At 44.6% G+C, this 14897-nt stretch overlaps 1 protein-coding gene across 4 annotated transcripts in view; it reads left to right on the top strand.

The window, feature by feature from the left end:
* ARSK (arylsulfatase family member K) overlaps window positions 1-14897 on the top strand; it is a 105388-nt gene that overhangs the window by 44258 nt on the left and 46233 nt on the right. The window lies entirely within an intron of this gene.

Here is a 14897-nt window from a genome sequence, read left to right as displayed (position 1 = left end):
CCTGGGAGCCTGGTGCGGCCGCAATGTTCCGTCTCTCTTCCACTTCCGGTTCACATGACTGGGATGTAAGTTTGGTCATGGTCTGGTCGTATTCTTGCAAAAATGAATAGTCAAATTGATAGGTAGTATGTGATAGGAGTGAGCTTCACCCAACGCGTTTCAGCCCTTAAAGGGCCTTCCCCTGGGAGATGTGTTTTCCAATATGCTTAATATGTCATCCACGGTGAACTTGCAAGGGTAGCCAAATGACTTTGTTTATAATGCAACTGGTATCCGTCTATGAGGACAAACTAGGTGTTACAGATACATTTATACACATGTGATATGTGAGTTCAGCTGAAATCATATTGCAATCGAAGAGATCAGCATTCATTTTTTTTTTTTTCCTGTAACATTCTGCTGAACAGCATGTACACCAATTTCCAACATAATTAATTCTAATTCCACACTGTCCCTTGGGCAAATACAGGATTTTTAAGGGGTGGCTACTCTCTATACATACACACACATTCATATATATGCACTGTAAATACATTATATACATATATATATATATATATATATACTGTATATATATATATATTTATATATATATATATATATATACACATATTTTATACACACATATATACACACACACGTCACACATACATTACACACACACAGAGCCGTAAGCTAGACTTTTTGGTTCCCTGGGCCAAGAAGAGCATTGTGCCCCCCCCCCATATTTTTCAAATAGAGACATAAGACACATGCCGGGATGTGGTCTCAGGGGAAAGGGGCATGACAAATCTGATTAGTCCCATACGTTGATGAAGGGGTACCGATCCTGTTGTACCACTGTTATCCAGGGGGTAAATTTACTAAAGTTCTATTTTGTTTTCTGTTCGATTTTGCATTCGATTTTGGTTCGATTTTTTATGAAAGAATTTACTAAAGGCTCACACCCTGCAGCCTATAGAATCACTAAAGAACCAGACACTCTGGACACACACCATGCAGGATGTGGAGCTGCGGTATACAATCGGGAAGCCGGCTGCCGGTATTAAGGCGTCTGGCATCACACCCCGTGTACTCAGTCCACATCTACCAATACAACCACTGTGTAATCCTCCGGTGTGTCTCAATTCATACCCTGTGTACTCAGTCCACATCTATCAAGTACTACCACTGTGTCATCCTCTGGTGTGTCTCAGTTCGCACCTCGTGTACTTTGTACAACCGAGTACAACCATTGAGTCATCCTTCTGTTCCAACGGTGTGCCAGGATCCACACTCCGTGCATTCAGTGCACATCTATTTTAGTTCTATCACCATCCTCCTCCAGGGCCAGCAGAGTATCTTTCTCCTCCGTGGACCTGCCCTCCTCTCTTTCTGTATGTCACTTCAGGAAGCAATTCCCATTGTGCCAACTCTGTACCTATAGGTATAGAACCTGTACTTGTACTTCTCCAAAGTACTTCCTCTGGGCCGTAGCAGTGTAGCTCTCTCCATTTCCCACTCATATCGGATACCTGACCAAAGGTCTACGACATGCTTGCCAGGAGCAGTTAAACCCATATCCTGCTTGGAGGGGTCACTGGTGAACACCTCCTGGCAGGTTAGCCTCCACAACTTTGGTCAGGTCTCGTCAACATCCCCTACTTGTGGATGAGGAGAACTTACATTCAGGCCCCTCGCCTCCGATTCCTCCCTCAACCCAGGACCTCAGCTTTCAGCCCCTCAGTAGGGGATTGCTCGGAGCCGGGTGTGACACTGCTGCTCCGGTCTTCGTAAAATTTTCACAGCTTGTCTTTAAACTGTGCATGTGCAGCATGAAGACAGGCTGCAAAGATTCTCAGAAGACTGGAGCAGCAGGAGAAAAGTTTTGACAACGACCAGAGCGTGAACACCTACCACAGGCATAAAAATTCCTCTTATGTGGCGGTGACTGCAGTGGAACCGGGAGAAAGAACAGGGGAGAGCTGGCAGCTCTGAGATCTGGCATCTCAGAATGGCGTACAGTAACACCACCAAATTCTGAAAAAATACTTTTTCGGAATTTAACGGATTACATCATTTCTAAATCCCCATATGGGGACTGTGGAAATTATCGTGGGACAATTGTAACTAGGAGATATCAATGATACACTTAATTTATAAAAGAAAGTAGGTGAAAATCTTCATTTTCACCTGCTTTTGTACAAATTAAGTGATAATGAATATGGCCCAAAGAGATTCAAAAAGGTAAAGAAAGGCAAAGAAAGTTACAAAAATTCCTGAGGAGAAGTGGTTGAAACTAAAAATTTACAAGCAGGAGAAAAAATATACAGTAATAAAATTTATGGCTACTGGGGGACAGATTTTATTTGGAGAATACATCAGACAGAGAAATGAACGTGACATACGGCCTAATTCAGAGATGCAAGCAGACACATGTTGCTGCATCTTTGCACACAGCAGCGATGTGTAAATATGCTAATTCCTGCAGGAGGCGTCTGAAGGAAAAACACGCCTCTCGTCTGAAGACGCAGCATCGGATCAACATCGCAACATTGGATGTTTCCAGCATCGGCCATCTGAGTAAGCTGAAACTTACTCAGCCTGGCCATCTCCTGTCCGCTGGTGAGGCCAGGAATTTGCATTCTCCTACGTAGAACCTGGCCTCAGCACTCCCAGGAATAGTGGGTGACATGCCCCTGTTTGAGGGAATGCAGGCCTTCACCACTTCCTCCCAGCTCCACAACAGCTTGGGGGCATTGGGCCCGATTCAGAGCCGCTCGCTGTTTGCGAGCGCTCGCTCTGGATCAGGGCGGGGTTTTTTTTTCTCCTGCCCACTTGCTAAGCTGTGGGTGCCTACCCACAGCTTGTGCGAGCGGGCTGGAGATGGTCGCGATTATCGCGGCCATCGGGCTTGCGAGGAGACCCTGTGGTAGGGTCTCAGCTCTCGCAAGCCCAAGTGGACTCCCTGCTCTGATAGAGCAGGGAGTCCACTACTGACATCACGAGTGATGTCAGTAGGGCCGCCCACAAACACCAGGCGTTCCTACGGAAATGCCTGCGTTTTCCTTACCACCCCCCCCTCCCCGCCTACAAAATGGGGCGAGCTGTCAATCAACATCGACAGCCGCCCCATCCTGTAGCATGCCCCGGAGCAACTGAACAAGGGGGCATACATCAACCCGCTTGCGAGCGCTGTGCGCTTGCGAGTGGGTCTGAATCAGCCCCATTGTGTGCGTGCATGCAGGACTCATTCTGTACATGTGCATAATGGGTCCTGTGTAGGCACTCCACCATCAGAGATGTAAAACCATCGGGTTTACGTGCATCTCTGAATCAGGCCCACAGAGAGGAAGGCAGTTGGGCTGCAGTTAGTACACATATGGCACCTCATATCTGCCAATGCAGGTTTGCAAGTTTAGTCATTCAAATAGCACAAGCAATAGACTACCAAGCTGTTGAGAGATACATCTTCCTTCACTAATTTCTCAACAAACAGATGAATGGCATGTGGAGCAAAGCTAAAAACCCCTACAGCCCTGAGTGCTTGTTTCCAAGTGGAAAAGAAAAATGATGCATTCCCTACAGAGGTTATGCTAACCTAAGATAATAATTGTGATTAAACAACTTGAATAAGATGTACCTCTTGGCAGAAGGGCCCTTACTGGACTATTAATTTCGTAAGAGCTGTACAAAAGAGGGTTTTATACTCTGTTTTTATGTTGTGTGTGCAAATCTTCACCCATGCTGTACTATTACCTATTTCTGTGTGCCAGCTGTTGTATGCCCCAGCAGACATTAACCCCCCCTGAGCTTATTGCTTCGAAATTGGTGGTGCAAATGTAGAGCATAAAAAAGGATACAGTGAAACACTTAAGGTCAGACACCTAATTTTACGGTTCCTGCATTTAATTTTTTTATCTTGGCTTTACAAAGACTGTGCTAATTAATTAGCTTATAAAATAGCTGTTAGGGGAAGGCGGGGCTAGTTGTTATAAAAATACAGAAATTTAAATATCTCAAAAATATTTTATCACAACCAAACAGTAAAATTTATAAACAAAACAGTATTCTTCTATTTATATTGAGTTACATCAAATAATTATTATTAACAATGAAAAACATGTTTTTCGGAACAAAAATAATCGTAATAATAATCTGCCCCTGATGGGTTGTTATGGGGTTGGGGCAAATTGTTACCGATAAAATAATCTATACAAAATCTTAATATAAAAAGCATTCATTAGAAAACTTTGGGCCTGATTCAGACCCGGACGCTATGCTGCGCTCGCATTGAGCGATTTTTCGCAATATGCGCATGCGTATGCATCACAATGCGGATGCGCGAACCAGTCATTGCGATGGGAAAGTGCCGCCCGTAGCCCGCAGTTGGGCCGCTATTTTGAGTGACAGATCCATTTGTGGGTGGTAACAGGGGAAGGTGCTTGTAAACGGGGGTGTGGATGTGCGAACGCAGGCGTGCCCGACCGTCAGAACGGCGTTTAATGGGCGTGCATAATTAGCAAAGTAGCGTCATTACACACGTGACTGGGTTGTATTTTAGCCAGAACTGCTCACAATGTTGTGGTGGAAAAACGCTACTACAAGCGCTGTGAGCAGCTCCGATGGCTCTCGATGTTCCCGATTAATCCTACAACTGCCGGAGATGACGTGTATTGCAAGTGGCAAAGGGGCGTTTTTATACAGGTGCGAGCGCATAGTGCGGACGCTCGCTATTGCTTAGTGGGCGGCTTTACACGACGCAGTGCGAGCACATGATTTAAATAGCCAGCCCCTTTTAGCCAGTGAGCGGACGCAAATAGCGTCCGGGTCTGAATCAGGCCCATAGTCTGATGACAATGACAGACATCACTCATCGTCTTCACTGCTGATTTCTGATTTACAATTATTGCAAGTAAATACTACTGCATCACCTCTTATGCAAGCAATATGAGCCCACCTGGATCAGTATGATTTACTGCCGGCCGGCGGTTCAAATCCCGTCAGCGGAAGCCTGGCAGTGAGATCCCGACAGGTAAGTATTTTTTTTCTATTTACTAACCTAACCTCCTCCCCTAACCTTCCCTTAGGGGTGCCTAAACCTAACATCCCCCCCAAGTGCCTAACCCTAAGCCCCCTCTAAGTGCCTAAACCTAACCCCCCCTTCCCCTAGCCTAACCCTAACCTCCCGTGGGGTTGCCTAACCCTAAATCCCCCCCCGGGAGCCCCTAACCTAATCCTTCCCCCCCGCGTGGCTGTCCGCGCTTGGCTTACCTTCGATCGGCATAGGTCTAATGACAGGCCGGTCAGTAGACACTTGCCGGTATTAAACAGTCGGGATGTTGACGGTCGGCATTTAGACCGTCGGCATCACGGCTGTATCCCGAGCCCACCCTGTACATGCAATACACTGGACCCATTGCTGGCCAGGTTTCCACTGATTGTAACTCTTAGCACACATTGTAGAGAAACACTTGTCTTCAGAACTCAAGGTTTCTTTGTAACAACTTGATATTGTATAACAACTTGCTCCAAGTGAAGTCAGATAACCAAGATGGCCATAGTTTGATTTCCGTGCTTCAATTCACGATTATAAATTATAAAAAATACACTAATGGTCTGTGATTCTAACAACTTTAACAGTCCAGCCAAGATACGACTTCAAATCTAGGTGAAAAATATTACTTTGAAACAAGAAAAATGAGTTTGTTTAGGTACCTATTACATACTGTAAACACGACTGCGTTAGCGTCGTTTTGCAGAGCACTGATAGTAAAATGTTCAAACTTGGTTCTAGTCGCATGAGCCACGGCACGACGTGGGCTTGGTTTTAGATTCATTGTAACAAGTTGCCTCTGTAACAACTAGCCCGCCTTCCCCTACAGGTGATTGTCCACCTGCGCCAGGCCTGTGTAAGTTAGCAGTACACTGTAGTAATGCCGACCAGGAAGAAAAATATTAAAACAGAAAGACATATGCCAACATAGGGCCTAATTCAGAGATGTACACAAACCCTATGGTTTGCGTAAAGCTCCAATGTTTGTGGATCTGCTTATGTGCAGGATCTGTGCTGCGCATGCGCACATTTCTGTCTGCGATGACAGTTGCAGAGCCTCCTAAACCACAGCATGATTGACATCCTGCAGCCATTTGGGGGTTAGGAAGGGATGTCAACAGCCAATGTTACAGAAAACAGAGGCGTGCCGAGGCCAGTAGCTGCTTCCTTGGATGCATCTTCACTGGCCTCGCAACAGTAAAATACTTAGCAACCCGAGGGTTACTCAGATGACCGATGTTTACCAGGATGCAGTGCTGTGTCTTCGGATGCAGGAGCGGATCACAAAAACCTGCAGTGGGCGCCTTTTTACTACAGACGCCTCTTGCTGCTTTTACATATTTTTGCACAGCTGCGTCAACTGCGTACAACTCTGGATCAGACTCATAGACAAGTAAAGCAATTAGATAAGTAGCAGCAGGAGTTAAATAAATGTCTGCAAAAAGTAAACAGTTACAGGTATTGGGTCTCATTCAGCGATTATCAGGAATCTGCATGCGCATTTAAGGGGCGGTACGGGGGCGTGTCCACCTCGTAGTGTTCACTCTAGGTCCGGCGCCAGGCAGGGCGCCGGACCTAGAGAGAAGGCAGCGCGCGCCTCTGAAAAGGGGGCATGGCCAATGAAAAGGGGGTGTGTCTTTAAGATACGCCCCCTTTACGTCACTCTTGGGGGTGTGCTCGGCACTTATGCCCCCAAGCGCTGCTGTCAGTGTGAATGAATACCGGGCGCATTTGCCCGGCATCCATTCACCGACGATGACTGTTAACACTGCAGTTTTCACCACTCGTGGTAAACTGCGACCCGTGGGTGGGGCCGGCACGCTCAGGCTGTTTCAGTGGGGTGCCGCGTCAGAGGGCAGTGTGCTTTTTGCCCTTTAGAAATCGGCAGGGAGCTAGCCCCATTTTCCGGTAGTGGCCAGCCCAGGGACTGGGATCGCAAATGCAGCAGGGGGTGTCATACACCTCCTGCTGCATTTACATTATTGCAAGGATCGCAATTGCAAATCTGCCTGTATGCAGATTGCAAGTGCGATCCTTGCTGAATCAAGCCCATTGTCCATGTGTGGAAAGAGAGAGAGCACTTCCTGATGTAGGAGGGAATAAAATCACTGGAGAATGATATGGAGGCGTTCCTCTCTAGAGATGCTGAATACCTGGCATCCCCTCTTATTCATACTGTATTATGTTGTATGCCACGGTTTTGTTGTGGTGAATGGATGCATTTTAATATGTTGTGTTTTATATTATTAAATGTCTCCAGGTTGAATTCTGTATGTATCATTAGATTATCCCAAAAGTCCTCTGAAAGACATATCTTCACCTGGACTTATCAGGGCACCTACTCACTCAGAGAGCCACGGACAATTGCATCAGGCATTAGCCAAAGACTTTGTGGTACTTCCTCCGCTAGCAGTCAGCCATGATGGGCATGAAATGCCTGTCAGTTTTATAGCCACTATTAGCCAAAAAGATACTCTTGGGTTATTTCTAGGATAGGCCATGGATTTTAATGAATTATTCTTTATGGTAAATTAAATAGGTGCTCTAATTTTTTTCCAGCATTAACAAAGCTTTATAAAGAACCTCTTCACAGGGTGTCTGCATCCATGGACTTCAGGGAGTTTCAGGGCTGCCCTTAAACTGATATCCAATTCAGCAAGGAATTGTTAACTGGCATAAGCCCCACCAAGAACACTGTGGGAACTGGACCAGGCTTAATAGTAGGGGGTAAATTTACTAAAGTGAGAGTTTTTAGAAGTGAGTTTTAAAAGTGTTGTTGCCCATAGCAACCAGTTAGATTCTACTTAACATTTAACTAGCACCTTCTAGAAGATAATAGCTAGAATCTGATTGGTTGCTATGGGAAACATCACTTTTAAAACTCTCCTCTAAAAACTCTCACTTTAGTAAGTTTACCCCTAGGAGTTCAGCCATCCAGTCTCTGTTACTTATAACTAGGGGTGTGCACCGGCCACTTATCGTGTTTTATGTTTTGGTTTTGGATCTGGATCTTTCTTCGTGTTTTGGATCTGGATTGGTTTTGCCAAAACCACCCTTCCGTGTTTTGGGTTCTGGGTTTTGTGTTTTGGATCTGTATTTTTTTTAAAAAAAAGCATAAAAAAGCTAAAATCACAGAATTTGTGGGTTTTTCTGCTCTTATGCTATTATTAATCTCAATAACATTAATTTCCACTAATTTCCAGTCTATTCTGAACACCTCACACCTCACAATATTGTTTTTAGTCCAAAAGGTTGCACCGAGGTAGCTGGATGACTATGCTAAGCGACACGTGTGGGCAGCACAAACACGTGGCCCATCTAGGAGTGACATTGCAGTAGCAGAAAGGATGGCAGTTTGAAAAACTAGGCCCCAAACAGTGCAAAGAAAAAAGAGGTGCAAGATGGAATTGTGCTTGGGCCCTCCTACCCATCCTTATGTTGTATAAACAGGACATGCCCACTTTAACAAACCGATCATTTCAGCACCAGAGTCTGCCACACGACTGTGGCTGAAATGATTGGTTCGTTTGGGCCCACACAAAACAAGCTGCAATTAATATGTCCCTGCACAAACTGGCTCTACGGAGGCAAGACGTCATCCTCATCCTCCTCATCCACCGATTCCTCACCCTCTTCAGTGTTGTGTACATCCTCATCCTCACAGAGTATGAGTTTGTCCCCGCTGGAATCCACCACCACAGGTCCCTCTGTACGTTCTGGAGGCTGGTCTCCCTGGAAGAGTTGATAATTCATTTTTATGAACATCATCTTCTCCACATTTTGTGGAAGCAACCTCCTACGCCTTTCGCTGACAAGGTTCCCGACTGCACTAAACACTCTTTCGGAGTACACACTGAAGGGGGTCAACTCAGGTAAAATAGAGCCAGTTTGTACAGGTGCCTCCATATTGCCTCTATTTCCTGCCAGTACAGGTACGGACTGTCTGACATCCCTACTTGGATGCTGTCACCAATGTAATCCTCCACCATTCTGTCAGTGGTGACAGTATCATATGCAGTGACAGTAGACATGTCAGAAATTGTTGGCACGTCCTTCAGTCCGGACCAGATGTCCAAACCGGCCCTTGACTTATGACACAGGCGCACGCTTGGCGCTGCTACTGTGTTGATGCACGTGCGGCTACAGTGCACACAAGTCACAAACACAGAAAAAAAAATGTTTTTTATTTATTGGAGCACTTTGGGGTTACACCACCCTTCAACAGACGAGCCAGCTGGCCCTTGATTTATGACACAGGCGCATGCTTGGCGCTGCTCATTTGTTGATGCACGTGCGGCTACTGCGCATACATTTCGCACACAAACACAGAAAATAATTTTTTATTTTTGTTGGAGTGCACTTTGGGGGTTACACCACCCTTTAAGAGATGAGCCAGCCGGCCCTTTACTTATGGGACACAGGCGCACGCTTGGCGCTGCTCCTTTGTTGATGCACGTGCAGCCACAGAGCACACAATTCACAAACACAGAAAATAATTTTTTATTTTGTTTGGGGGTTACAGCACCCTTTAACGGTCAAGCTAGCCGGCCCTTTACTTATGACACAGGCGCCCGCTTGGCGATACTTTGTTGATGCACGTGTGGCTACAGCGCACACAATTCACAAACACAGAAAAAAATATTTTTTTATTTGTTTGGAGTGCACTTTGGGGGTTACACCACCCTTTAACAGACGAGCCAGCCGGCCCTTTACTTATGACACAGGCGCACGCTTGGCGCTACTTTGTTGATGCACATGCGGCTACTGCGCACACAATTCACAAACACAAAAAAAAAAAAATTTTTAATTTTTTTTGGAGTGCACTTTGGGGGAGCACCCCTGATGGACAGATCACCCCCTGGACAACACTACAGCACCCCTTTAGTACTACAGCCTTTATGGGACACTGCACAACACAGTCCAGCCAGCCCCTATAGACTTTGGAGTGGACACAGCCCCTATGGACAACTGACTGCACAACACAGCCCAGCCAGCCCCTATGGACAACAGCAGCACAACACAGCCCAGCCAGCCCCTATGGACAACAGCAGCACAACACAGCCCAGTCAGCCCCTATGGACAGAGTGGTCACAGCCCCTATGGACAACAGCAGCACAACACAGCCCAGCCAGCCCTAGCTCCCACTCTCCCTCTTCACTGTCCACAGCCGGAGGGAGATATGGCGCCGACGCGGGGACCTTTTATAGAATCCAAAACCCGCGAGATCCGGAAGGCGGGATGATGACGTTTTGGCTCAATTTCAGTTCCGATTCAGGCGGGAAAACCCGAGCCAGACTCAATTCCCGGCTCGGATCGGGAGGGTTCGGGGGGGTTCGGATTTCAGAAACCCGCTCATCCCTACTTATAACTCATACTTTGAACAGGCTGATAAGGGCAGATACAGAATGGTGCAATGTGGATATTGAAGCCTTTGAGGACTTTGCTTCTTTGTGGTGGAAAGGTCAGCTTGGGGAATCGATGCCACGTCAAATTGCTGCACTATGGTATGGCGGGCTAGAGGAGAGCCTACTTGGCACCTATCCCATGACTTTTGGCACTTCAGTGTATATATATATGTATACACACATATGACACTACAAACAAGATGACAGTACAATAGTAAGATGTCCTCTAACATGCTGTATCAGGGCTGGTTCCAGACCAAGGAGAGCCCAGGGTGAGAATTTGCTTTGGCGCTGCCTCACACTCACTGCCCCTATAAATGCTCAGGCACCCACACTGCCATATGTATTCCCATACAACAACAACAACAACAACAACAACAACAAAAAGTACATACAATAAACAAGGCCAAAATAAATGATGTCCTACCTGCGCACTCGCTCCTCTTGTTTCAGCGTAACCCTCTTTTAATTTAAATGTAAACTCTCTTGTGAGCAGGCCCTTACTAGCCTTTATGTTCATGTCTGCAATGTATGCCTCTGCTTTGTGTATATCCTGTTTCACCACTGTCCAGAACTGCCGAGCACTGTGGTGCCTCAAATCAAAGAAAACGTACTGATAAAATACAGTTTAACCTTTGTAACATATACTTTTTTTTCCATTATAGTTCCGATTAAAATTCCTTTTTTCATGTTTATTACAGTATGTTCCATTTTGGTACAGTATTTGAAATTGTATTGATGGTAATTAGTGAAACAGTAGGCTTTACTCGTTTTTTCAAGAAATCAATATTGCTCAATAAAAATAGAGTTTCACATAAATGTATTTTTATATAGAGTACTGAATAGGGCAAAACTTTTAACTGTTCTTTCTAAATTAATTAATTTTAATCTACTGTTCGTCAGTAATAAAAAACTTTTGTCGGCTTGGCTGCATAATGGAACATTGTACTACAGCGAAAACTACAGTTACCTAGAATATTGCTATTAAAATGCCAGTGTCTTTGTAAGGAATGTAGGTCTTGCTCTTCTGTGGGCACTATAATCTCTAATGTTTAAGGGGGATGCGTTCGGCATCCTAGCTGTCGAGCTGCCGTCGCTTACGTTACCTGTGCCGGAATACAGACGAATGTCATAATCCTGGCACCAGCATCCCGACCGCCGGGATTCCGAAGGTAAGTAGTAGGGTGGGGGTGCGGGGGTAGGGTTAGGTTTAGGGGCTAGGGTTAGGCACTAGGGAGGGTTAGGATTAGGCACTAAGGGGAGAGGGTTAGGTTTAGGGTGCGGGGAGGGGGAGGTTAGGTTCAGGCACTTAGGGGGGAGGTTAGGGTTAGGCACCACAGAGGGAGGGTTAGTGTAGGGAGAGGGGGAGGGTTAGCATACTGACCAACAACTGAAATCCCAGTGTCAAGATTCTGACCGCCTGGATCCCAACCCTCGGTATTTTCATATCGATCGAGTTTAAGGATAATGTCATCCCAACTTATGTCAGCGACACTTCTTTTGTTTCGTGAATTCCATTATTTTTTTTTCTTTGCTGATGAGATGGAAAGTAACTTTTCAAGTGAGCAATTTCAGCTCAAATGACTAAGAAGGCTTGAGTGGAGATTACTGCAAAATTAAGGTCTTACTTGGCCATAGGTGGCACAGAAGGTGGTTGGATGTTTAAAACACACTGAAGAAAGGTAAAATGTCTAAGGTATCCAACTGCTTGTGCTGAGAAAATATAGATAAAAACAGAAAACCTGAGTGTTGAGAGAATTTTGGCCTATTACCCACAAGGCCTATTATTATCAGCAGCGCGCGAGTGTAACAGGAGAGTAAGCACCAGACACAGGGAGAAGCTGTGAGGTGATTTTGGTGGGAACCTGTGCTGTGTAGCAGCAGCTGGCAATTTAGTACTCTCCTCCACTACTCCTCCCTCTGCTGATATCATGCAGTGGGAACCTCAATGTGGATCTCACCTGCCTTTGGTTTTGCTTCAGTCTTACCCCCCCATAGATGGGGTCTCCCTCTCAGAGGGTCTCCCCAGTCATGATAAGAATGGAACACGTGTCAGCCTTGTCCCCACCATCATTGAGGTGTGACTGGGGTGACCTAGTATGCTTCCGGGGCTTATCAGTTCTGAAGGTATTTGAGATATTACATTATATGGTGTATTATTCACTAGCTGCTGGAGCAAGGATTGAGCTATTAGTGCATATATTTACACTAAGGAACTCTTCTGAACCAAACAACAATTCTTTTTTTGCTGTTGTGGACATTTTATCTATTCCTATATACCTCACATATATTTTTTATATTTATAGATATATTATTCGTAGATTTGTATGCATTTACAGATGTGATGTGTTTTTTTATATACATTTTCAAATTGTCTGAACATAAATATATGTTTAATAAATGTTATTGTTTTATAATACAGCCATGGGCACATGTTGATATAGATCCAATTTTTTTGTTCTATTTATACCTCATCGGCGCTGTCCACCCATTAGTTTTACAGTCTTTATTTTTGGACAGGCAAGAATATTTCAATTGAATGTAATGTAATTAACATGGTGGAACGCAATCTAGAAGTATGGCCTGGAATGCATGGAGGATTAATGTGGTGGAACGCAATCAGGAAATGTAGTCTGGAACGCATGCATTTTCTTAGGGCTATTTCGCACACTCTGGTTTTCACCGGCCGGCAAAAAACAGGGCATTTTCTTGCTGTGTGTAAAATTTAATTAAGTATGGAAATGGATGGGTCCTTTCAGACGGCACAGCCAGGAATATCCTCTGACAAGGACGGCTGCCATGCCATGTCCGTGCCGTTCCTGCAAGTCAGTGAAGTATATGCAGGGGTGCCTAGAGGGGGGGAGTGGGTACAGATTACCCGGGCCCGGGTTTCCTGAGGGGCCCGGCGCCGCCCCCCCCTCCCTCACAGCAGCCCAGCACACAGCGTGTGCTGAGCTGCAGTTGGAGACTGCTCGTGGCTGCTGAGTAGCAGCCACAGCAGTCTCCTATGCCTGTGCGGGGGGGCTTTGCGCCGGGCTGAGGGGGCTCAGAGCGCCCCCCTCCCCGGCGCTGCAAATCTTATTATTTTTTTTTCGGCAAGGGGGCGTGGCCACGCCTCCCGAGATTTCGGAGCTGCATCCATAATGATATTTTAAGTATCATTAAAATAATAGCAAAAAAAAAGTTTTCTTGATGATTAAAATAGAGTAATTTCTCTGTGTTTCTTACACATTGTTATGATCTGTGCCCCCTAAGGTGTTAAATTAGCTGGTCTTTGGAATAGATCATCCTGATTACCAATTAAGGGTGGGTAAACATCATAGTGTTGTGGGAATATAAGGGATATCACTGGAGCAGATGGTCAGAGAGAATTAGGCGCACAGCTCCATTGGATTCAATTTACACATTATTAGAGGAAAGCAAAGTAAGTTGTTTTTTTTAGTTTAAGAAAGTTAGGATTCTTTATAGTGATTAGTACTAACAGAGTGGCTTGTAAAAGCTTGCCCCTTACCAGTATTGCTTTTTAAAGACACTATTGTTCATTTTTTAAAAACTCCTTTTTTCTTTTGTCAGATACATCACTATATTAGTAAATATGCTTAAGTAAGTAGGTATATCATTTTATTTATACAGAGCTATGCTTTTGTACCAATAGGATATATTTGTATTAATGGGATATCTGTCCAGCTGTTATTAGGTATGTATGTACAATTTGTACAACTTTTAATGGTATAAAGAAACAAAAATATTGACTTTTGATATTTTCATGTAGATATTTTTTATAATCTTAATTGTTAATTTTTATAAGGATATGAAATGTATCATGGATCTGTACCTATAAGACATCCATTTACTTTTATAAGATACCCTTGATGAATTGTGTTCGATTAAATGTGTAGGGTGGGATTGCAGATTTAATCTCGACCTAGGTTTCACATCTGTCATGAGCTCACACCGTGTAGCAGGGTGAGACAGGAGGCTGACAACATCGTGCCAAAGTGGAGTGATACTGCAGTCAGAAAGGTTTCTTATGTATTTTTATGTAAACAAAATTAACAAATATACATTTTTGACCAATAAATATTTTACTAATATACTACACAATGAGAGGCGTCTGGCCATGTTTTCGGGTGCTTCTGGTATGAAGGTCTATTTTGTAGGAGCCAAATGAACAAAGGTACCTCCCATTCTTCTGGCTTGAGCCAAAGGGAGTAATACCTGTGGAAAAGACACTTGAAACAATTTAAGTTGGCTTTGATCTCTCCGAATTCCATCCAGAGGAACTAATTACAGTGCAGAAAATAGAAAGTGCTTGGTGCTTTGTAAAAATTATTCTGCATACCAGATATAAAAGCTTTTTAACTTATCTACCCACTTGTTCTTTAATCAATAAGATCCTGTCCTTCCTCTCTGATATGGTTGGTGGAGTTTTCCTTCTAAAGTGATTAATGTTTGTT

Source organism: Taudactylus pleione, unplaced genomic scaffold (assembly GCF_031769625.1).
Source record: "Taudactylus pleione unplaced genomic scaffold, aTauple2 ptg000370l, whole genome shotgun sequence".
NCBI classification, from domain to species: Eukaryota; Metazoa; Chordata; class Amphibia; order Anura; family Myobatrachidae; genus Taudactylus; species Taudactylus pleione.
Note: the sequence above shows the minus strand (reverse complement) of the source record. Positions and strands in the feature narration are given on the sequence as shown.